The 27275-nt window shown below is 36.1% G+C and overlaps 1 pseudogene; it reads left to right on the forward strand.

Annotated features, from left to right (window-relative positions):
- LOC114518595 lies at positions 1-23935 on the forward strand (annotated as a pseudogene).
- The last annotated feature ends 3340 nt before the right edge of the window (positions 23936-27275 follow it).

Consider the following 27275-nt stretch of genomic DNA (forward strand, 5'->3'; position numbering starts at 1 on the left):
ATGTCCGACAACGAGATGAACAAGATGACCACGAACGAAAATATGATGCCGATAGGAAGTGTTATGGTCGAGAAAACCGGAGAATCGAAGGAAAGCGAGCACAAAAACTGGACTGTGCAGCACAGAGAAAGGTTATTCAAGTTAAGAAGACAAAAGGATCCAAGAGACTAGGCTAACCAAGTTAAAGCACCGTTTGCAAAAGCTGTTTACACTAAAAGCTGAAAAGGAAGAGATTGAGAGCTGTATCGGAGAAATGTTGTCGCCCAGTCTGTCCATCCCAATAGCACCCAACACTAACAACCTGGTGGTGCAGTCACCCAGTGTCATGGGTGAATCGATTAATAGAAACTTAAAAGCATTAAGGGTTCCTAAATTTGATGGAAATAAGACAACATTTGATGAATTTTGGTGCCTTTTTGAGAGCCTTGTTGACAAGTCAACTGAGCCTGTGAACATCAAGATGGCAAGACTTAGAGAATGCCTTTCTAGCAGAGGTTTGGAAGCCATTCGTGGGCTGGGTGTTTCGGAGGCGGAGTATAATGAAGTGAAAGAGATTATTTAATTGAAGTTTGGGGGAGAGCGTCGACAATTGAGAGCATACATGGATGAGCTTGAAAGGATACAACCATTGCAAAACAACGACGTTCCCTCATTTGATAGATTTACGGACCTTGTCCAGGTTACTGTAGCAAAACTAAAGGCCAAGCTGGGTGAAGGAGCTTTGCATGATCAACTAGTGAAGAGGTTGCCCAGTCAACTAGTAGAAAGCTATAGCCGTTGGTTAAATGTACATGGCAAGACCCCCTCGGTAATTAATCTGTGTGATTGGTTAAAAAAGGAAGTGGCGATTAAGATGAAGGCAGTGGAAATGGCACATGGATTGGAGTCAAAACTGGGAAACAAATCTTCATTTAAGAAAGGCGCTGGGTCAAAGTCGAGGAGAACATTCCATACTGAGGTAGACAACAAAGTTAGTCAACAAAGATTACCATGCTAACACTGTGGTCAAAGCAATCATCCAATATGGTATTGCAAGAAGCTTGAGGCAGCGGTTGTTGAGGAACGATGGAAAACTGCAAAAGAGAAGAAACTACGCTTTGGTGTAATTGGGTGTGCCTTGAGACATCACCGTCTGTTGCATGACCCTGATCGGCAAAAGGGGGCTAGTTCCTCGAAAACGTCTTCAAGGGATTTGGACACCCCAAGGGAGGGGGCAAATGCCGAAAATGGTTCCAATTCATCACAGAAGGGGGCACGTGTCAATGCCACTACAGTGATTAGTACAAATTGTAAAACAGAATCTTATTCTTTACGTACCGTCCCAATATGGGTCAAGGGCAATGGTTGAAAGATAAAAGTGAATGCAATATTAGACAATGGCTCTATTGAGACATTCATGAATGAGGAACTAGCCCGAGCATTGGGTTTAAGCAATTCTTTGAAAAGCGTACAGGTTAATGTTTTGAACAGCTCGGTCGAGACTTTCAAGTCAATGCCTTTACAAGTAGAAATCGAAAGTGTTGATGGAAAATTCTCAAAAGTGATCAATGTTCAAACCTGTCCAAAAGAAGTTACAGGTGACTATTATTGTGTTGTCGATTGGTCCAAATCCCAAAAAGCCTGGCCTTACCTGAGCCTATGCAGTTTCTTCCCTTCTGCTAAAGATGGTTTGGTCGATGTTCTAATCGGTGTTGACAACCTCGAAATGCATTTCTCAATGGTGGATTTTCAAGATGTTGAGGGAGGCCTGTTGCACGTCTTGGCCTGCTTGGATGGACTTGTGTTGGTCCTCCTGATAATACTATTGGATCAGTTTCCAGATCCCACTCAGTCCGGTCTTTTGTGAGTAACAAGACATTGATTGCGGACAGTGGAGATGTTGGTTGCTGTGATCTAGATCGTACCTTAAAGAGCTTCTGGGAAATTGAAGATTCTGGGTTTGTTTACAGTCGTGGAGGGAAGGTATCTAGTCGGTGTGCCCTGGAAACAAGGACAGCCAAACTTACCGAACAATTGTTCTATCGCTATTTCACATTTGGCCTTGAAGATTGCTAGTTTGGTCCAACTGGCCGAAGATATGACTTGGTGGGAAGGTTCAGAATGGTTAAAGCAAAGCAACAAGCATTGGCCGAAGAGAAAATTGGGGCATCAACCTGACAGTCTGCCAGAGCAGAAGCCCTCGAAGGTTAGCACCTCGCTGGCGACCAAAGTCCTCAGTATCTTGCAAGGCGAAGGAAGAACCAGTGATGGCTGAATGGAGACTGAAACCAGAACGTTTCTCGGACTGGTCCTGGGAAAACAGGTACCTTCGACAAGTCAGTTGGCAAAGTTGAATCCCAGAAACGATGAAGATGGTATATTACGTTCATCCAGCCGTCTAGAATTTGCTGAGGAGGAATCAACGAAATAATGGTGAAAGCAGCCAAGAAGGCTGTTTATGCGGTTGTAGGAAACTTGGATATTAATGATGAAGAGCTATTAACGGTTTTTGCAGGGGCAGAGAATCTTCTGAATTCACGTCCACTGACGTATCAATCTGCTGATGCTCGGGACCTCGTTCCTCTGACACCAAATCATTTTTTGTATGGTCAGATGGGTTGTCAGTTAGCGCCGGAGGCGGTTGGAACTACAGGGTTTCACCCACAACAATGGTGGAAAAGGGTACAGCATTTAATATAACTTGTGCCGCACCGGTGGTTAAGGGAGTACCTGCCAACGTTGATCCCGCGATCCAAGTGGCTAAAGGTGCACAGAGATGGGTGGAAGCAGAAAGTGTAAAAGATATAAATAAAATATCAGCGCTCATCATGACAACACAGTTTTATCTCACCTTGGCGATAATAGTTCTCTAAAAAACACCATTACAAATTTACGGGTAAATTAGCTGAAATGATTGTCTTACCCGGTAGCGACAAGTCGCGTTGACAGAGTACACTAAGACAGGGAGTGCAACAGTCATTTATTTATTATGTGAACAAGAATGCAACTGATTTGTTTAAAGACACACATTGCAAACTGTCACAGACCTTGTTAAAGCGATGAATGCATCCATAACTAAGGAAGGCCAAGCAAAAATAAAATGCACTTATAATCGTAGCACTCGCAAAGTCAGCATTGATGTTAAACTCTGGGCTTGATGAAGACAGCTGGAGTTTGGTGAAGACATCGTGATCAGAAAAAAAATGACAAGCCCATTTCTAGCAGGATATAAATGCCGGATTTTCTTCAATGTATGTGTAGATGCACAGTTCGTAGGCGATGTTAAAGGCAGCAAATGCTTCTTTGATAGTCTTTTGATGTTTTGCTCTTTGTATCTTTTTCCCTTTTTTTCACAGTTCTCAAAGCTGGGTTCAAAATAGCGGCCGGCTTTTCACGACAACTACCGGCGATTTTTAAACAGGTTTGAGGCGATGTCTCTTCACAAAGTTTCTATCAAGAATTGTTCATGCAATTATGCTGAATCGTCAAACTGTTAATGCTTTAGGGCATTTTTTAATTTATGCAGGCCTTCTTCTAAGGTCAAAGTGCACTGAGACAATAATAGCAAAAATGCAAAAAACATGCACATTCAGTCGCAACAGTTTTATAGCAGTCAGGTTAGTAAATATTCAAGCAATTTAACAAATTTACATCGCAATCGTAGAGTATATTAATAACAAGTTTAAAATGAAATAGTTCAGTTGTAGATTTATTACATTGAATATTATAAAACTCACTGTGACCTTAGGCCCATTTATACCAGTAAACTCTATATATATGGAAGGCTTGCTCTAGTACATTGCGTAATCTAAAAGTGAAGCCAAACATGGCGGATCATGAAGGCTGCTTGGGTACCGAACCAGACCTCCACACACGAGCGGTTAAAATTCAATATGGCGGCAATGTCTAGTAGTTGAACTCAGTCAGTTTTGTAAACACAACACAAATATACTGCATAAGTTACCTCTCTAGAAAGAATAACATTGCCAGGTAAGTTTGTAACAAATTGTATGTATTCATTTTTAAAAACTTTGTATTTTTAAAACTTTGTAACGTCCGAAATGTTAGCTTTTTTATTTTTCGACATATTTTCATAATTTGTTTTTAATTTCTATGCACGGTTCGCACATTTTACGCTTTGTAGAGGACTGGTTCGGTACCCAAGCAGCCTTCATGATCCGCCATGTTTGGCTTCACACTTTGAACTGGAGCAAGCCTTCCCCATATATACAGAGTTCACTGATTTATACAGCAAAGTAGATGAAGATCCAGCTGCAGCAGCAAGTTCGCTTCCAACAGTGAAACACATCTTATCTGTGATAGAAGAAGAAGGGTCTGACGAATCTAACCTATACCAGGGTGTAAAAGTTACAAACTTATCCCAAAACAAAACATTGCTGGGTCATCTGATAAAAGATAATGTTAGAACATTTATCAATCCCTTCCAAAGCGTTATGGTAGCCTTGTTGATAATTCAGATGAGGGGACTGAATCTTGCAAAGAAGCAAGAGAAGCTAATGAAATTGCCCATTCAGGTGCAAAGATCTTAAATTCTAAGGTATGGATGCCCATGAAGAAGCCAGATGCTACTCTTTAACAATTTTGCACCATTCCTCAACTATGTCTGAGCAGCAAAGAGCAGATATGCGAGCAGTATGTTATGCTTGTGCATTGGGCAACAGCCTTCCTCAATGATGATGTTCTTGACCCATTGGATCTCTGGCCACATATGAAGAACCTCAAGCAAGATGGTGCCAAAGACCTATTTCTACTCATTGAACTATGTTTAACCTGTCCATATGGAAATTCAGTATGTGAATAGTTAATTTCATACTTTGCGTGTGCTGAAAACGGACTGGCGTAATAGGCTATTTTATTTATTTGCAATAATAACCCATGAAAATAACCCATGAAATCATGGTTTATTAAAACATGACAGTCTGCAGCGAAGCTTAGCTCTTTAATGCAGCAATCAATTAACTCAGATTGTATATTAAAAGTATTAGAGACTTTATGTTCATGTTTTGTTTACAAATAAATATTTCAATATTGAAATTTATTGTCCATTGTATGGTCAGCATGTGCAACACTCTCTAACCCTTAATTTTACATCGATGCAAGAAATCGATTGTGTATATAAAATACAAAGCAACCCTGAGGTGAACTATAGCTGCATGTGGCATATGCTGTGTGTAACACCTTATAAAGTCACTTTGTAATGAATATGCCATCTGATTCCCTCTAATCGTATTCAACTGAATGTCCATAAACAGCATCGCATAAAATCTCAGATTTTGTCAAAATTCACGTCTGAATTGTTTATACGATTGAAATTGGAGCTCCCTTGCCCCATTCTATTCTATAATGAATATACTGTTTACTGGCACTTGATTCAAAGACAAACTCGTAATGCATAGTACATACAGTGTATGAACTTGTATAACTGTATCTATGACTTTAATAGAGCACAATACGAATTTTTTGCATTGCAAAAGAACACAATGGGTGTTCCATTAAACCCACATGGTTTATATTATTTTGTGTAAATTTTATTACATATAGTCTATCACCTGAGAGCTGATTTTTCACAACTCATTTGCAGGGACCAAATAAAAACTACAAAAAAGTTATTCGCTTCTAGTTAAATTAAAAAACCTATGAAGGACATACGTATCAGCCTTGACACATATTTTTCACTTTGTTTGAACATGCACCACCTGCCGAGATGGATACGTTTACGTTTTATTGACTTTCTAAATGATCAAAACTTGTGTTATGGCCTCTTTTAAAATATCATTGTACTTTCCTTTAAAATTTCAAATGTTCTAAGGAGATACTCTGTTTTAGCAGAGTTTTATTGACGTTCTGAGATTCTATCTTATGATGAAGCCTGTTTTGGAATTTAATATTCTGTTGTAGAAAAGAATATTTATTTAAGGGATACAGAATTCTTACTTTTAGAAATTGACAAAGATATAATTCATTGGTTCTTTCTGTAATTCATGTCAGAACTGTATTTTGGCTGTCTTCGAAAGCAAAACACACAACTTTCCACCATCTTGAATTTATAATACCTGGGCCTGAAACATGTTTGCCAGCAGTTTTATCCAAAGGCGGGAAAAAAGCCAGGAATTTTATTTTTAAAAAAAATATTTATCGATGGCTGAGAAATAAAGTCATTTAATTTCACAATTTAGTATATCAAGTGCAAAATGTAAGGAAAAGAGACATTCTCATTCATCACAACTAATATTGTAATTGCGAATAATAAAAATGTATGTTAGCTAGAACTGAAGTGATTAAGCCATTGATGATTAAGAAAAGGCATTGATTATCATTTGTTGATAGACGAATAAATTGATTAGGAAGACATTATGGAGATTTGGCATGGGGACGTGAATGTCAAAGATGACGAATGAATGGTGTGGCATGTCCATATTGTATAGAAGCATCACACCATTTATTCGCCATTTTCATGTCGTCTTCGACGTTCGCAATCCCCCATGCTAAATCTCCATATTTATTGATTATGAGCCTTTTCAGACCTCTGGGTGATAGACTAATGTACATACTTTATTTTTATATTAACCTAAATTTAATGTGAAAGTTGACTTATTCCGCTAGCTTATCTGATATCTATATAATCTATGTTAAAATTTATATTTTTAAATTTTATTATAGTACAAAATTGTGAATATATATCTAAATAATTAATTACATGTAATTGTTGAAAAGAATTGAAATTCAAAATAATTCTACTTCTCCTACAGTGTTCTGTGAACTATGAGGAATATTAGAAATGTCTTGACTAGCCAATGCAGAATCAAGATTCTGAAAATCTTGATTATCAAGAATCTGAAAATCTTGAGTATCAAGAAACTCTTCCAGTGTAGAGCCATCTCTGATCATGTTCCATCTTGAAAGATTAATCTTATCTAGATTTGCTTGTAACATTTCAGTCAGCAGTTCCATGTTTGTCACCAAAAATGTCCATAATAATTCTCAATGTGTTAATTGCATATTTCTGCCACCATATTTCAACTGATGCTTTAATATATTCAATGGTTAAACAAGCCACAATTGGAAATTGCACAGAAAAATGGCCACAAAAATAAAACCCCAGGTGCGTGGTCCATACATGCCACTTTAGCCTGGAGTTTTTGTGTGTTTCTTATATGTTCTGTTTTAGGAAAACAATCGAAGTATTTGTCTTCAAATGGAATGGTAAAATAAACTGAAAATATTTAATGTTAACCACATTTATACTGCATGTTATTCTTTTAACGTTACAGGTGTCCAGTGTAGTTCTGCTTCAGTGGACAAACATATTCTGACCAAAACTGTTGTAACAGAGTAAAGAAGTTTGGAGTGCAAGTGAACCTGACTTCACTCACTGCTGGAGATCTTGAAGGAGACAGTCAGAAGACTACAATCTTGGCCAAAACGCTTGGGCTGATTGCATTTTTTTCTCTAAAAATGTGTTCTCCCCCTCCCCCCCCCCTCTCATTCAATGTTGAATACTAATGCACTTTGGTTTTTACAACATTACAACAATTAATATATTATTAATTAGGGACCAACATTGAAAAGGGGGGGGGAGAGAATCAGCGAAAATGTGAGCGTAGGTGGTCAAAGTAGTTGTGATATTGCGATAGCATGTGCCATCCTATCAACTTTTGGCCAAGATTGTAGATTTTATACAGGATTTGTAAATTTTGGAACTTTTATGTTTATTTTCAACAATTTATTGGAAGTGGGTGACAAGCTAAATTACTGGGATGGAAAGGACTCCCTTAAAGATAAATTATACCTAGAAGATAAAAATATGCAGAAACCTGGACCCAAAAGAAAGATGTGATTGATTGACGAATATTTGATGGTCTTCATGAGGCTACAACTTGGATTACTGGAACAAGATTTGGCAGAGCGATTCAGAGTCTCCCCATAAGTACAGTTTTCTGTGTTCTAATTACATGGTATAATGTACTTGCTGTTCATTTAAAGATGATGTAAAGTCCGTTCTGAGCATATATTCTGCGCATAACAATGTTTTTTTACCTTGGTTATATAATCTTTACATGACGTATGCGTCGTTATAATTTTATTATTTTCTTCTCGCTCGACGGGCTGTGATCTGTGATGAATATGCTTATTTTTTATTATATTTTGAAGAAAATATTGTTATATTTTGAAGAAAATATAAAGCAAAGCTTGTAAATCAACCGGCCGTTATTTAAAACGTTATATATTTGTAATTGTAGGACAAGCGAGAAGGTGGCGTCTGTAGCGACAACAAATAGCCTCGCTATTTCGGGCCTTATTCAACAAATAAATTCTTGGAGCATTCCTTTCAGCATAATATTCTTTTTTCTAGCAGCTTTATGATAAGATAAGTTATCGTCGTGACTCGCAATTCGAGCCTCCTCGCCTTGCGACATAAAATAAAATAATTTTGCTCCCGAACTGCCGTTTGTAATACAACGCGTTAATATCGCATATCATTAACATTCCAAAAGTTGCTCCCCCACTGATGGAATGTGTTGATGCGCGGAATATATGCGCAGAACGGACTTTACCTCATCTTTAAAGAAATTAATTGTATGGTCAAGGAAGGGAGTTAATGCTTTAAATATGCCTCAGAGTGTTAATATTTTAAAAAAATTTAAAAAATTGATTTGGCCCAGACCTGCCATATGTAACTTTTATATCAATGTATGACATTCAGTGTAGGGGATAGGCTAGCATAAAAAATACAAAGCTTTACATAATTTCAAACCAATGTGGTGTTTTTTTATTTGGAAATATTAAAATTTATATGCAAATATTAAAATATCAAACCAATGTGGGGTTTTTTTATTTGGAAATATTAAAATTTATTTGCAAATATTAAAAATCGTAAATCAGTCCCAATGATTCAACTCATACTTATGAGAAAACTGATCCCTTCGAAGAAAAATGTTACTGTGCATTTAGAAACTTTTGACGTGGAAAGTCAATCATGAAGAGATCCGAAGCAATCTTGTTGATAGATGTCAAGAAATTTGCAAAAGGTGGTTGTCGCGATGCATTTCTGGCTACAGGTTTAAAGGGTTGTGTGGGAAAGTTAGTTGTGAAAAAGTACAGGCCTGACAAAGTTCAAGAATTGTTGAATAATTTTAAATCGACACTGCGGAAATTGGTATAGGCTTAGCCGCAATTCTCGATACTTAGACTTCAAACTTGGTGAGGAAAAAGATTTATAAATATTCAAGAAAATATGTCTTGCACAAAAGATTTGAAGCTTGCTCACGGTAAAAACGAATCGTCTGAATTAATAACCTTGTGTATACTTTAAGCCTCAAAATGGCCATTTCACAGCGGTCAGATGTGTATGATGAGCTGTCAAAAGATTGCAGAATGCGTATTCAGAAGAAAAATTGAACTTTTTTAAGATATTCAAAAGGTTTCTCTTTGATAGGGCGATACAGAAATGCACAATTGTGAACCAGCGATTAGATTTTCGGGTTGAAACGTCTTAAACACCAATTTCTGCGGTGTCTTTTAAATCACTTGATGGATCATACAAGGAAAGTGGGACAAATTCTCTTCTCTTATGTATGATCCGTAGAGTAGTTCACATTTGTATATGACGGCCCCCTTTTCACCAGCAAGAATATCACATTGTTGCATTTCATCAATTTCAAAGTGATCTTGGCACACTTTTTTTAATATTTTCCATTGTTTTTTCATTAATAACACTGGTGATTCTGATGTACAGATCTCAGAGAAAGCAGAAGCATTTGCCCATTATTTGTTTTTTAAGTCAGGGAATCACCTCTTAGTTGTAGATTTACAAGGAGTATGGTATACTTTACGTGATCCTAAAATTGCTAGCAAACATATCTTTGATGCAGATAATAACGTTTATTTCTGGTAATTTGTTGACAATTTCAATTTACACATTCTTTTCACAACACAAATGCAACCGATTCTGCACTTTATTATCAAGTGACATAACATAGGACTTTATGAATTCATGTTATTGTTTATGTAACTACTGGTAGTATGGACAATATTAAGGGGTTGGGGGTTTCAAGTTATTCCACCATAATGTTAAAAATGGATTGTTATGTTCATACAGCAATGACCTCATTACTATTTTTAAAAGTTTGAAGTTTGTCCAATTCTGTTTGGGTGAGAGTTACTAGTTCAAATTTTTAGCCACAGTATTTTTCTACTTGCAGTGTCTATCAAACCATATACAGCTAATGGGAATGTACTGTTCTGGTATCCCATTAACTTGTCATGGCCGTCCATCGAATGTACAAAATTGGTGCCTCTTTTTGTAAAATTGCCTTTAACTTTTCTTGTCGGATATGTACGCATATTCATCAAAATCTCGCTTCATAAATCTAGTATCTCAACACCTTGCATGTTCATTCTTACATATTCTCAAGATCGTCTACTTTCCAGTCTGCATTGCAAATCCACCTGATCCGAATGTTGTATACAGTAAATTACTATATATTATAAATTCATCATATCCAGTAAGTTACTGGGAATTGTTAGAAATTTACGGGAGCTCCCCCCCCTGGGAAGTATGTTGTACTTTCGCATTCAAGATGGCAGACGTTAGAGGAATGTAGCAATTCTGTATAATCATGTATTTTCAAAAAGGTAAAAGAAAAGGCAATTCTAGCTTTCAAATTGTTGATGCAGGAAGTACCCGGTCACGATTTTGTGTTCCTGCTCCAATTTTCTCTGAAATTGGGGAGGATTGTGCATATGAAGGAGAAACAAACGACAATGCCGGTATGAATATTTTCGCCAATGACAAATTGGAATACGATAGTGATGTGGGGCCAACGGACGTACAAAAGACGTAGAAAAAAACTTGGATCAAATTGGGGAAAAGTTCGTCCCCAGTTACTGAAATCGGCGGAACTTGATGAATTTTTGCCAGAAAAATGTTGCAGTTCTGACTGTTCACAACCAGCAAAAACTCAATGCAGAGATTGTGGATATTCTGCATACTATTGCACAGAATGCTGTGATATTATGCACAAGGAAAAACTTCAGTTCCATGTTTGTGAGATACTTGAAGTAGGTAAAAAGCATTTGAGTTTGATCACTTTGATGTTATATGATTCTTATTGATTCATATAGCATTAAATATCCCTGCATTGGAAGACTGGTGCAGGTATTCCTATAATATGAATACCTGGATCAGGCTTACAATGCAGGGACCATTAGCTATACTGTTAATATATGGCTTACCCTCTAGAGTGGTATGTACAGCATACATGTATGTACAGTATGTTTAGTATGGTATGTACATAACACTGTGACATCTGTGAGTCACAGTGTGAGCTGGACTGAAAAAGTCGAAATTCAAAACCTTTTTTCCTAAACATTTTTAGTCTTACATGTGCATGAACATTGAAGAGACAATAAAGTAAAAAGCAAATTCCGAACAAACAAGACACATCTTGAGAATCAAAATATAATTCAAACAAGACACAGATTGAGACTGTAAATTTTCGACTTTATTACAAAGTCATCTTCAGACAGAATGAAATACAATACTTTACAACGCATATATATACAACACAGAGAGAGAGCGCACGTGTCAATCCAGCATGTAGGCGGAAGGCCGGTAAACCAAGCAGAGCGAAACATGATAAGGTTGTGAATAAAACTAAATATGTATGCTATATTTACAACAATATGTTAGATAGATTAATTTAAGGAAAGAATTGAGAACATGCTCAATTCTTAGCCACACTACAAAACCAGTTCTCACTACTCAACGATATACCATTATCTTTGAATAACCCTTCTCCTATTGAGAACTTAGTTTTCAATAACTATAGAATTCTACACATAACTAAATCGAATAACTATCATATTCTCGCCTTTCTTGAAGCACTCTTAATCAAACACAACAAACCTTTCCTTAACACTGGACTTAAAGCCAGCAAAGAACTACAACTGTTCACTTAATCTCTCTATTTTAATTGTCGGGTCTTTCTTTCCTTAAATTAATCTATCTAACATATTGTTGTAAATATAGTTTTTTTTTTTATCATTTTCGCTCTGCTTGGTTTGCCTTTCGCCTACATGCTGGATTGACACGTGCGCTCTCTCTCTGTGTTGTATATATATGCGTTGTAAAGTATTGTATTTCATTCTGTCTGAAGATGACTTTGTAATAAAGTCGAAAATTTACAGTCTCAATCTGTGTCTTGTTTGAATTATATTTTGATTCTCAAGATGTCTTGTTTGTTCGGAATTTGCTTTTTACTTTACTTTCTTAAATTGTCGGCTGGTCATGGTTATTGAAGAGACAAATATCATGTCTGCAAAAGATGAAGCATTCACCTTTCTTAGTTATGATGTAGGGCTTCTATGTCTGTTGTGTGTTTTTTTTAAACCAAATCACGGAAAGCACAATATAAGAAACTCAAAAGACTGGGCCTAGCATTGGTGCCGCCCACAGGCAACCAACATGCATCCGATTAGAATTTGAACTATATGGACAGACTTTTGCAATACCTTGTAAGCTCTCAAAAATTGAGATTTTGTTAAATTTTCTCCTTAAGCCCACGCTCCAGATGGAAATCTCTGTATTCTCCAGCCTCTGTACTTGATTGTGGCTGCCAAATCCATTTGCTTATTTAAATGTATATTTACAGGAAATGAACCATGTGTTGGACTCGAACCAACACTAAGTCAACCTGACACAGTATATTAACTTTCCTCTCATATATACATTTAAAAAATGACAAATAATTTTTGGAAATTGGATAATTGATATTGAAGGATTGAAAGAATAGAAAATGCGATTGTGGAACAAAAAATCAATTTATATCTACTAGTATTGAAGTAATTTTAAAATCTAAATATTTACACATCACAATAGTCTTCATATTTGAATGTCAACGTTAATTCTTAACAGGGTTTAAAAAGGCCTTTGGCCACGGGACAAAACTTCCATTTTCTACTAAATTGGAGTGGGTCGGAAAGTCGGACCACGGCTTGATATCCGGAGCAATATCTTGCACCATAATTGGCACCCACCCATAGGTAAACTGGCGGCCATGAACCTCTTCTTGAGCCGTAACAACACCTTTTCCCCCTTTTTTTTTTCCATCCGCACTGACGATTTCAACTGCTTTACCTACAATGGTAGAATTTTATATATAAACGATTAAACTTATGTGGCTTTCAAGGTGAATACACGTGACTCCTGCTACTTTTGATTAAATTTTTATACCGTGGCAATGAATTTTTTCCCTAACCAATGAAAATTACCCGTGTTCCATGTGTTAATTTTTTTTTTACAAAAAAAAAAGCATTTAGATATAAGCATTTAGACAACTTTAATCTAAGCTCAGACATACCAATCTCCACACTCGTTTCAGGAGCATGGGCAGATTTATCTGGGTCTAGGAATATAAAAAATTAAATTATTTAAATAAAAAAGGTCGCGACACATGCATGGCCAATTATTACTGATTTCGTAAAAAAGTTTTGGAATTAAAACAATATAGATGCTTATTTATATCTATGCATGTACATATACACTCAAAACCATGATCTCTTCACCCTGATGGTGATACGGGCCATTGGGTTCATTTATATGTACTTGTTTATCATGGCATATTTATAAAATAAAATAAATAAATAAAATGAAACTGCACGTGTGAGATACTATCTAAAGAGAAACCTTAAAATCTATTAAGATATACTAGCTCAACTACAGCTAGCTAGAAAAAAAACAATAGGAAAAAAGCTCGTTCGTACAAATTACCAGAAATCTCAGGACAACTTGGCTGTGTCTGTGACTTGGTTACATCTGAAAAATAATTTAGATTTTAGTAAGTGATTTACTCACAAAAATATAATATTTATTCCAACTCTTGCTTTCAGATATTATTATTAGCTGTACATTAAAAGGCTTTACAAAACCGCACCATTAGTTTTACCAACGGTTTCCCTCTTATGTTCGTAACATGGTTTCTGTCCACCAGTTACTGCCTGCATTTGTGATCGAGCTATAATAACCAAAATTAAAGGCATCAGATTGTCACATCCTAATATAATGATATCTAAAAGTATTCAAGATCTCTTTTGACTGAACGTTGTATAAGTTACCTATTGTTACCTATTTTGTTTACCATCTTCGACACAACATAATTAGTGAAAACACCGTCGTCAGCAAGATCAACCATCTGTGGCGAATAAAGGCGCTCTGGAACTTTTCCTCCATATCCCAACTACAGATAGATGGGCAACCCAACTCATCAAGCTGTTTCATTTAATATGATTAACTATCACCGTAAATTATCATATAATTTTAAGAATTATTAATTTGGTGTAGTCAAAAAAAGTTGCTTGCTTTTTAATTCACTAAAGGTTACTTGTGTACAATGGTGTTGATCCGATTATTTTTGATATAATGTATACTGTAGCCAGTCCTTTTAACTTTTTTTAACACGGTGGTTCATTCAGCTGGCCATACTATCACCTTTTTTTGCTTTAACCAGATACCATTGAGACAAACTGAAAAACCACCCAAAATATATGATATATATGATCTTACATTTGTTTCTATATTTGCTATAATTCTCTTAACCATTCTTTCCTTGCTAATTGAACCCAAGGTCAAAAGGTTTTCATTTGCATTTGCAGCAAGTCCCTCAAATTCAAGTATTTCATCTTGACTTAGATTTTGGTATGCCTCATTTCCTCGCCTTTGAATTTCAGCATAACTAACGCCTTCATTTCTCAGTTTCCTAACTAACAGTAAGATTGGATATACAAAATTAAACTATAAATAGCCATTTCCCATGTGATGAAAATCCTGACAAAGTCTGAACTTATGTTATAACATTTTAATTTTAATTTTAATTTTAATTTTAATTTTAATTTTAATTTTAATTTTAATTTTAATTTTAATTTTAATTTTTTGGTTTTTTGTGGCTACACGTACCTACTTTAGGCATGCAGTATAGCCGAAGCAATTTTCTAGAATGTTTTGTTTTATTAAAAACACTGCCACATTGCGACATTGTTATGTTAAGCTGTGTTTACACTTCAGGCCAAGACCTGGCCTGGACCATGTTCACACTGTCTTCCTTGAATTGAAAATTTGTCAGGACTTTAAAGTACTTTTACTTACGTTCAAAGCCATTCATGGAATGACCCCACAGTATTTAAGTAACCTTATTAGTCTCAAAAAATCTAATAGATACAGTCTCCGTTCTAGCAATACTTTGCTACTTAGCACTCCGTCCCTCAAGTCATTTAAGACTTTAGGAGATAGAGCATTTTGTATGGCTGCTCCAGTGTTGTGGAACAGTCTACCATACTCTATTAGAAATTGTACTTCTGTAAATAATTTTAAACAATCAGTCAAGACGTTTCTATTTTGCCAAGCTTTTGATTAGCTTGGAATGTTTCTTAGTTTAATATATTTTTATTTGTAAATTTCTTAACTTTTGTAATGCGCATTTGAAAATTGTAAGGTTGATAAATGCGCAATATAAGCTAATGAATTATTATTTTTATTATTATTAGAGCAGCCAATGAGATTGCAATTACAGCTCATATACTGTGAGTTGCTATATATCATATACATCATATTGCTATATATCATATGGATGATATATATCATATATCTCATTATATATTGTATGTGAAATTATGAGATATATAATGTATATGATGTAGCATGGTACATGGGCAGACATGCCAAGTCTCACGCATTATGTGTGTGACACACGCCTCAGCATTATTTCTCACACTCACATGCATAATATGATATATCTCACGCATAAATAGGGAGTTAGCTAAAAAGTTAAAATTTAGAGGAATAATAGTCATTTTTAAAAAGATTTGAACAAGTTAAATGCTTTATTTAGTTTACTTTTTAGAGATTATAGTAACATAATTCCAATTTTAAGCTATATTATAGACAACAAGCCGGATATTGCAATATTACAACAACCGGTATACTATATCAGCCTATCGCAGTAACGCTATCGAATTTCGGATTAGAGTTTGACGCATTTTACTGGGCGAGAATGTGTTTTAATACCATGATCAACCTCGCACCTGGGGACTTTTTACCTCCGAACCTCTTGATCACACCCTGTACGGATTTTCATGGCCGGTTTTGACTTATATTTAGTCAATAGTGACTGAGCTTTCTCTCTAAATTTTTTTTAAATATATCCTCAAAACGCTGGAAATGCCATTTCAGAGACCCAAATTTCAAAAATCTTTTTTATATGGGTTTTTAGAATCACCCCAGAGTTATACACATATATACGCATATATACACATACATCAACATGTTTCTCATAGCACCATTCATTCAGTTTTTGTTTGGGCTCAAAAAATGGGGAAAAATAAATTTAAATAGAACAACTTTTAGCATTCCACTGGAAACTACCTACATCACAATCTTAGAATATTAGCAATTAATATTTGACCTTAATCACTTGCTCATCAAGACCAGTCATGTCCACTGCCTTTTTTAAAAGGTCCTTCCTTTTCAGTGTTGCCATTCCTTCCTCCCACAAATTTGATAACTTCTCTTTTTGTTCACTGCTTTAATAACACCGAGAAGACATCTAGAAAAGAAAATATTATATATTTATAGAATTATACCCATTTACTGATTATCATTACACCTGATCAAGTACCTGAGACCATTTAGCATCACAATAAAATGTTTTTTCATTTTTCAATTGAAAACTGTTTTCTCTGCTAACTCCCAAAACTACTTACTTTCACTTACAAAATACTTCCCATCCTATGCCTGAGTGCAAAGTTACAATATCACAGTATGCGATTCTACATGAATTTTGTGAAACCGTGGCTATAGGTGGTTTGCCGCAATTATTTTTTCATTGTTGCTGTGTATTTTAATACCCACCCAATAATACTGCAAAGATGATAAGCAATTACAAAATAAACAACAAAAAAGTAAATCAATGCAGTTTTTCCTCTTGAGAAGCAGAAGTAAACTTTGTAGAATCAACCAAGATGGTGCCTAATGACTGATTATGATGTCATATGCAAACCAAGAATATCAATAAAATAATTGTCCTTTTTTTTGAAAGTATTCTAGTATGCACAACCATATGATACAACCATATGATACAACCAATTAATACAGGTATAGCAGCCAAAAATATGTGCATGCTATCAATGTTTATCATCCTATATGAATGATATCCCAGCTAAAAGTACAAAGTTTGTAACCTTGGTTTTACTTGTCACATAATTTTAAAGCTGTACATTACATGTACATATTAACAGTTAACTTGAGTTATCCACTATATATAGTTCAAACAAAACATGTGTGGACATTATTACCAATTTGCATGATTAGATTCATCTTAATGTCTGTGTTGCTTTTGTGTTTTTTCGATATTGTATAAATTACTCCACACACCATACACAGCACACAGTAGCCAACGTTCCATATTTAGTCGGCGTTCTTGAGAATTTCAAATTAAAATACACTAATTTATAACAGTAGATTTATTCCAAATGAAAGACAAAAACTGTTTGGGCGATACAACTATACATATAGCTTTAAAAAGTTTATCCATACTGCCTGTATTTCAAAATAAATGCAACAAGTATTAGAGCGGTATTAAAAATGAATAATTCATTAGCGCCTAAAAATAGCCCTCTTGATGGCTATTTTTATGTAAATCCGGTTTATTAAACTTGACGTTATATACCCTACTCATCTCACTTTTTCTCACCTTTATATTTCCAAATTTTGCGTATATTGTGAAAACAGAATCCTATAGAATTTTATCGTTTTCAAGTTTCGTGTTTTCAGATCCTATGCGTACGCAATAATGGATATACAAGTGTACCATGGTGTATACACCTGTGGTATACACATGTATCAAATTGTACCTACAATAGCTTAACAATTCCCAGTAACTTACTGGATATAATGAATTTATAATATATAGCAATTTACTGTATACAATGTTCGGATCGGGTGGCAAATCCTGGCTGTCATTTTGAACTGAATGAGCCCACCATGGGTGCAATACTTGGTGTTAAGAATTTTAACTGGGTAGTCGAGTTTGCAAAGTATGCCGGTCTATGGCAGCTGTGGGCAAGGGTGAAAAATGATTTTGCTTTTCAAGAAAAATGTTATGGCAGTTGTGGGCCATGTAAATAATATTCATCTTATTTTGCTTTCATTTTGTTTTATTATGCTTTTTTTAATTTCATTTGTATTCAAATATTTTTAATTATTATAGTTTTTGTTAAAAACTTTACTAAAAACAGAATATTTTCTTATGGCAGTTCTGGGCCACCATTTGAAAGCTTTTAGCTGTTTAAAACACTTCAATGTCGTCTTTTTCATAAAATGTACATTTTCTGTACACTAGGTAGTCTTTAATCTCATTGACAGTTATTTCTGGGAGACATGAAAGATCATAGGTCCAGTTGCGCAGTGTTTTAAGATTTGAAAGATCCCTAAAGGGAGTTCTAAGTTTGGCACTCATTCTTTCCTCTTGCTCATTTTTCTCTCATTTCTCTGTCCACAATGAGTTCAGTGCCAACTTGTTTTGAGGCTACGACATAGGCTAATATGTGTTGATGTAAAATGTGCATCGGCAATATACCAGTCTATTATTGTACCAATCTTCACTTAATGTGGCACACTACAGCTGAAATTACCCCAAAGCAACTATTGAGGTTTTTGTCAAACATTAACACCCCTTCAGTTATCACAAGAATATTTAAGAATATTTTACTGTGATTGATCATAGCAAAGCAACAAAGAACAGTGCATAACTAATAAATCTACCAAGTATAAAAAATGAATATGCTCTTCTTTACGTGGTTGGAAATCTACAATGAACTGCCGATTGAACTATCTAGAACTGAGATTTTTCAGGCTTTTCAAAAATTATTACATGAACATTTTGATGAACTTTGATTTCTGTGTTGTATTCTTTTTATCCAATTATACCTGCATCTTTAATATAGATTGTATTTCTTAATAGTTATTTAATAGGACACACATTGATAACAACTAATTTTCTACAGATGAAGTGTCTAACCTGTATATAAATTCATAAATAATAAATATTCAAATTCGTGTTTACACAAATTACTGCAGTTTGAGATAGAGTCCTGCAGTTGGTTTTAAAATTCATCCTTTTCCTCATCCAAGGTTTCATTGGTTTGTGCATTAGTTTATGTTTGTTTGTGTCACTGTCACCTTTTTGTATTTTCAATAGAATCATGCCTTAATAATTCTCTTGCTTATTGGTATCCATTCCACAAAGGCTCTCTTGTCCTTGCACTCATCATGATCGCTACCCTCCCTTGTTTCACTTTGTCATCTTCTACATAGATCACTTTTTCGCCACCATATAAATTGCACCGAACAAGTCAGAAAAACAATACAAATTGCTGATGTATATAGTCATCTTATGGCAAAAAATAAAAACTGAACATGTATTAGTCTTTAAAATAACTATAGCATACTTCACTAATAAGACGAATAGAGGAAATAGAGGCAATAGCATGACATAACATTATAAACAATATACACTAAATGCATGCAATGCACAATGAACAATGCTGTGAAATTAAATATCAACTGACTATATACATACATACAGTATATAATACTGCTCATTATCTGCAAACGCGGAAGTTTGTTCATGTGGCATATATGCAACCGCATTTTAAATATAAAGACAACATGCATTTGAAGTAGTATTCATCAAGGCGATCGGATATAACAAATATATAAATGGTAATAAAATCTAGTCTGATAAAATTGTAAGAATACTAGGTTGGCAAAGAAAGACGCTACTGATGTATGATAGTATAATGTCAACTTTATTCAGTATTAGTATTGCTGTAATAACCATGCAAATTGATTAACACGCTGGGGCTATGTACCTCTCGAGCGTGTCTCTCGCGGTTGACAACAATTTTTGAAAATGGCGGCTATATTCGCGCAAAGGCGCCTGGGTATATGCTAACCTTGCCTAGATCGGATTAAATAACCGTTTAACTAAAAATAAAAGAAACTGGGTACGAGATTGCGTAATTTCATCAGCTGAATCAAGATGGCGGGATTCTAGTGTTCATTTTGATATGCAAATTGTGTGGTTTTATCCCATGAATGTGGCCCAAATAAAAGAATGACTGAGCCTGAAAACGGTGTTAGTGATTAAGCCAAAGACGTAGCAAGGTAGGTGTTTAAAAATGAAATTGTGTTGATTTGAATTTGAAATGATAAATTCTAAAATCATACGATTAAAATTTAGTTTATAAACTTATGTAAAATTCATGAATTTGAACTCAATCATGCATTACTAAACATTTAGATCATGTTGTTTTTATTCATTCTAGTGCACCCTCAATCTCAAAGAAACTAAGGTTTCAGCTAGGAGCCTATCAACAAACGAAGAGTGCTGTCTTACAAGCGGAGCTGTTAAAAAGGGCAGAAAATGATCGAAAAGTTCAAGAAATAAAAGCTGAGGTGGATAAACAAGAAACAGAGCTGCAAGAATTGGCAAAAAAATTGCATTTGAAACGAGCGCTTATATCGAAAAGGAAGCGAAAGGTAAGTTTGAATGATATACCTATATGCTATATATAGCAGCTTTGTATTTACTAGTTCTGTATGAGAGTGCATTTAATACAACCTTACCCAGAATTTACAGTTGTTATTAAATTTCATGTCTATTTTACTGAGATTTAACAAACGTCCTCTATGCCAGAATGTGATCTTTGGCAGAAGTTAATAGATTGCTTTCTAGCCATGGATGTTAGACTCACTAACACATTATGCACAAAATCCTTGTCATTGCTTGTGTATTTTTGACCTATTTAGCTGCAATGTGACCTACTCAATTCTTTTACTTTGTCTAATGCCATGCCTTTGTACAGTTATGCTAACAATCTGACCAAAGTATCTGCTAATGATGTCTTGTGTTAATCATTTATCCTAAATGCATTTTTTATTCTGCCGGACCCTAGACTAGGTCCTTCAAAGATCAGGTCAATTAAGTGTTTTGTGCTACAGTAAATGTGCTTAAATGAGTTCATTATTGCTTTAGGTTTAATATTTTTGAGATGGGCATTGTAGAGGTTAACTAATTCTTTTTCTTGCTCATAGCTTGAAGAACTGAATGAAAATTGCCCTGACAAGTGCTTATCTATTAATAACAGCTTATCTAATAACAGCAATGCCAAACAGCCAAGAAAGCCGAGCAAAATTTCCGAATCTTGTAGTGACAAGTTAAACCTTTCAAGGTCACAACAAATGCAAAGGAAGAAGAAAACACTTGCAGCTGTAAGATCAGTTCATTGTGTTGGAAATACAAAACCAACTACTAGTGAGTCAAAATCTGTTAATGATGGCCTATGGACAACCCTGTTAGGAACAGCACCAACATCTGAAATGGCAACATATATTTCCTAATCCAAAGTGTGTATGGCGAAAGTTTTGCCAGGAATTGTTAAAAGCAAGATCAAAAAGTACCAATTAAGCACACCAAACCAAGTGCGAAGCATGCGTGTGCTTTATGAAAGTGGACTGATTGGGAAACGAAAATACACAAGCATATGCAATAGCTGTGACATCGTCGAAATTGGTGATAACAAGAAGAGAAAGTTTCAGATAATGGAAGGATGCGAAATACCCAAAACTGTTCCTTATAAAACCTTAATGAAGTATGTGAAAAGCATAAACATTGGGCAGGTGATTGATTTACAAACTCTGGCCACAAAACATTCCATTGAATCAGTACCTGGTGTTTACAGACCATTGAAACCATTTCTGTTACGACTTGCTGATTTGTATCTAACTGTTGACAAAGAAAACCCTTGCTTGACTTGGTTCAACAATGAGAAGAATGTTTTATATGCTGCAATAGGCGCAGATGGAGCCCCGTTTGGAAAAGACGACAATGCAACTGGTACGTATACCCATAACCTATTAAGACGTAATGTGCCGTGCCCATTGTTTTTTATTTTGTCTTATGCCAGACAGTTTTTCTCCTCAATGGGGAGATTCTTGCATTTAAGAGAAAATTGTCTGACATTAGACAGAGTAAAGTAACGTCATCTGGCATTGGACAGAGTAAAGTAAAATCGTCATTGTGCACTGAGGTGCTTTACCACTTAATGGGTTAATCAATTAAGATGCAATGTGCCCTTGTGTTCTGTACTGGACGGTTCTACTTGACATCAAGGGACAGTAGGATCTTAAAGGGTTACTATGTGTCAAAGGCCAATAGACAATACAATGCAGTGGCAAGTTAAATGTTATGTGGTTGTTTATTTTCATATAACTTTAGCCAACCCCCCTCCCCCTATCCTTCCCCCACCCTAGACTTGGTTCCCATCCCATTGAGCATTGCCAAAAGCACTGTACCACAACATTGCTACTGGTACATACACAACGAGAAACGCCACAGACTTGTTGCAAGTTGTCAATTTTACCGACTTGTTTCAAGTTGTGAACAAGTTGCAACAAGCTTGTTAATTTCAACAAGTTGCAACAAGCTTCTAAAAATCAGCCTTGTCGCAACTTGTCATTTCCAGCCTTGATGCAGCTTGTTCAAACAACTTGCAGCAAGCTTGTGAATGACAAGCTTGACAAGTCTGATTGAACAATTTGCAACAAGTCTGTTAACAACTTGTAACAGGCTTGTTGACAACTTGCATCAGGTCTGATGAGAACAACTTCCATCAAGTCTGTTGACAACTTGCAACAAGTCTGTTGACAACTTGAAACAGCCCTGTCCGAACAAGCTGATACAAGCCATGTGAACACATCTGATATCAGCTTGATACAACAAGTTGCAACAGGCCTGCAGCAGACTTGTTGCAACTTGGGCATTTTTGGATGTGTAGGCCACATATAAGATTTAGAAAACACTATTAAATTGCATGTAAATAATATACTTAGTATTCTTTCTTTTAGCATATCTGGTCAGTTTTCTGAACCTTCTCCAGGGTGTACAGAGCTGTAACAACAATCACTTGCAATGCAACGTGGAAACCTTGGAAATATGACAGCCGACTAAAAATGGTGGGAAAGGTAGAAAAATACAAGAAAACGCTAAAGGATCCAGTGAAAAAAGAAAGAAATAAAGTAACTGCTTTCATATCCAAGGAAAAATCAAGGCAAGAATATGCTCCGGCTCTTGGTAAATATGTTGATTGTGTGAAAGCAGAGCCGCTTCATAACACCAATAATGCAAGGCAGCATTTGTTCACGTTTATGTTAGCGATAGCGATGCAATACACAGATCCTAATGTGCTCAGCGTGGTAACAGCTTTTTTTTAACTTAGCGGTTCTGTTCCAATTGTTAAGTTTATGTACTGCATTAGGAACGTTGTAAAATGTGGACGCCTTTTCAAGAGCTTTACACGTTGGTTTCGTGAGAAGAGGAAAAATAAAATTAGTTTTTCCTACAGGTTTACTGGGTTAGAGTCCAAGAAATTTTCCTGGAACTTTGCTTTTGCTATTCAGGAACTTTTGAATTTCAACTCAATCAAGCAGAGTACAAAGCTTAAATTGCATGCTTTGGCTTTTGCGGCATTGCAGTTGAGGGAGGCTGTAGCTATATATAGCAGAATTGAAATAGATAGAGAATTAGTTCAGAAATTGTTTCTAAAATGCAATAATTATTTCAACACAAACTGCTTGTTCCTCGGTAATGCTCTATGTCCCACAACGTGGACAGTTGGATATGCGATTCCTTACCATTGCAACCAGTTGTTCGAGAGCATTGGGTATGGATTAGGATTGAACACAATGCAGGGAAGAGAGGCTAAACACATCAAATTGGCTAAGTATGTTCAGAACACATGTAATGTACAAAAGAGTGACAGATGGTGGGCTGTCTTTAGACATGAGTTTGTGTCTATCGTGTGGATGAGAGAGCTTGACTGAATGAGCACCACTTACTGGTCAAAAGGAAAACCAGGAAACTCATATGTACCTAAAAGGATCATTGAAAATCCAGGAAGATACTGTTTTTGTGGAAACACAATGGAACCCGAAAATAACAATAAGTGTGTTGTATGTAGTAGTGATATAATGAGCATGATACAACAGAGTGTTACAGATTGTAAGGTTCACAGTTCTTTGAAAGAAATGCTTGATGAGGCATCATTGCAAAAAAAACTTTTCCTGTGGGAAGAAATGGAGAACCTGGAGAAAACATGGAGAACCTGGAGAAAATCCAAGACTTTCACCAGAGCATTGACAGACTTTTTCACATAGCTAGAATTGAACCCAAGGTGACTTCAAGGGTCACACCTGGCAAATAAAATTGCAGAGGGCACTGGGGTGCATTGCCATTTGATGTGTTAAAGCTCATTGAAAAAAAAATAGTTCATCTTATATAAAAATGTCTTCAAATAGGAATAACTAAACTTGTGGATATTAACCCATTAAGCGCCAGCACTTTCCACATGAAGTAAAATCGTCTGGCGTTAGACGGAGTAAATACTAAAAGTAGGGTGCATCAGGGCGCAATACCACTTAATGGGTTAACTATGCCATGGGCAGATAGGCCGGTTAATCACCAGTTCGTATTGCTATACAGCTTTGAACTCCCAGGCTCCCCACTATAATCAGTATGTAAATAAGCCCTTTGTTTTTAACTGTATATATGGATGCAAACAAAACATTTTTGCAGTTTTATCTATATCTTAAACATTTGATAGAGTGTTTCACTGCATAATTTTTAATACTGCAAATTAAAATCCTTATTAATATGAAATTTCATACTGTACAGCACACAACTGTCTTTATCCTTTGTGTATTTAGTTGACCACATGCAGTTAATGCTGGGGCACACCATGTGAGTTCCAGTAACCATAACTAAATTGCACAGATAGCACTTCTGTGTTCTTCGAGTACTTAAGAGAATTTTCATCTTTAGATTTTAATTTCTTTTGCAACAGTTCGTCTTTCGGTATAATATCCTTTTCGGTATTGATAAAATTAAAGATGAACATTGCCTTCTTCTTCTCAGTGACACTAACTTCAATACAGGCTGCCGTTTCCTTGCCTTCGTGTCCATAGCCATTGTGTTTTATGATTTCCTCAAAAATTATTGAAAACACTTCCTTTGGTATGTCCATTGTAAAATCTCCACGCCAGGGTGTCACTAGACTTGGCGATGAACGAAGCCTACAACAAATTTTTAGATGGATTTTTCGTAAAGTATTAACAACCATATCTTTTGTCCTGACCAATTTTTGAATACGCTGCCGTTTGAGTGGTGGTTGAGAGCTGTATTTATCTTCTAAAATAGCCATTGCTTCGCCGACTTCCTTGTAAAATCTGGAAATATCCTGATGCGTAGCTGCCTTGTTTGTTTGGGCAAAGTATTCATGCTTGTTTCGGCTTAAAAAAACGATTAATTTCGATCGTTGGCGGTTTTCTTTTAAAAAGAACATTAATCTTCGCATCCGCCATATTGGAAATTACCCAAAATCCACAGCGTGCCCCCAATTACACAATTTAAGGGCTTTTGGCCCCAGCATGTAATACTCTGCATTTCATGAATATTATTGCACTTGGTTCTCACACTCGCAACCGGCACTCGGTTATAGCTCTACTTTTTGCTCCCCTTGCTCTTGCTGCGGCTTTTATATTTACGGTGATATTTTTTTGAATGCGGAGACTGATCACATTTCTTCTCGGGATGAATGGCTGATGGCAGTTGTAAAGTAGTTGGTTGGTCTTTCTCTTCATCAGATATCCATTCAATCTCTGAATTTTTCGCGTCTGACAGCGAACATTCTGATTCACTGCTAGAATGGTCCTCTTCCGCACAAATTCCAAAACCTTGTAACACTGTCAGTGGCGTAGCTACCGGTCCTGCTCGTCCTGCCCAGCAGGACTAAAAATTTCCCCAAAATTTTGAAAAAACCACTCCAAAAAAATTTATGAAATATTTTTGAAGCCTAAGCGTGATAAATTCCGCAATTATATTTTTCGATTCGTTTCTAGCAACAGTTACAAATCGGAAGCTCGCGCCCGCAAATATAATCTATCCCACGCATTGATGCTTCAGGCCTAATAACATATATGACATATATATGATATATATATATATAGATCAATGGCTCACTCCTGCTATTTTGCCAAGGCAGGAGCTGCTATAATATTCTATAGAAGAAAATACTCAATTCTGATTGGATAAATGGCCTCTTACTCACTCATAATTGGCTGGTTACAACTCCGCACTCCTGCTATCTCGACAAGGCAGGAGCTGCATATTGTATTGCCTTTTCTTGCGAGGTTTCCGCGTGAGTACACACACTTGAGCGTAGTTTGCATAGTTATTGTCTTTGAGCGAGTGTTTTTGTAATGGCTTCAGCAAGCGTGACGAATCTAGCTTCAACTGAAGCTGATATCATAAATTCTTTGTTAAGAAAATCATTTTCTGTTCGAGCAACCGCGGAACAAAATGTTATTGTTAAGCAAAGGCCAATGGCTTGGTATGAAAAGAAGGATTGGCTTTGTGGCAGCACAGAGTTAAAAAGATTATTTTGCTGGCCGTGTCTTTTGTTTTGCCCTGGAAAGTCGCCGACTTGGAGCAAGAATGGTTATAGCGACATGCATGGCTTCCTCTCTGATTGCAAAAAGCATGAAAAGGTGAAGTCACACATGGCTGCTTTCAAGACCTGGAAGACGTACGGTTCCGGTGCTCGAGTGGATTCTCTTATCTCCCAAGCAAGAAGAGACGAGATACAACGCCACAATGAGGAGGTAAGGCAAAACAGAGAAATTTTAAAAACCATAACCGAGGCTGTTTTGTATTTATCCAAACAGGAGTTGGCGTTTAGAGGCCATGATGAATCTGAAGATAGCTTGAACCACGGTAATTACAGGGAGTTACTCGAGTCCTATGCTAAGTTAGATTCTGTATTTGAACGACGATTGCATGGCAGACTAGCTGAATCTGGTCAGGGTGGAGATTCACGTTTCACTGGGGTCTCTCCTGAAATACAAAATGATTTAATCTGTTGCCTTGATTCCATTATTGAAGATACTATTTTTAAGGAGATTAACGAGTGTACCTTCATCAGTGTGCAGGTTGATGAAACTTCTGATGTCTCAACTAAGGAACAGGTAAGCATGATAGTCCGTATGGATAAAGGTTGTGAGATAGTAGAAAGACAATTGGGATTTGGAGATGTCAGCACAAAGAGAGATGCTGCTGCCATATCCCAGTTTGTGAAGGATAAGCTTAGTCCCCATTCCAACATCAAGG

The sequence above is a fragment of the Dendronephthya gigantea genome, unplaced genomic scaffold, assembly GCF_004324835.1.
Source record: "Dendronephthya gigantea isolate DGI-Jeju-01 unplaced genomic scaffold, DenGig_1.0 000011F, whole genome shotgun sequence".
Classification (NCBI taxonomy): domain Eukaryota; kingdom Metazoa; phylum Cnidaria; class Anthozoa; order Malacalcyonacea; family Nephtheidae; genus Dendronephthya; species Dendronephthya gigantea.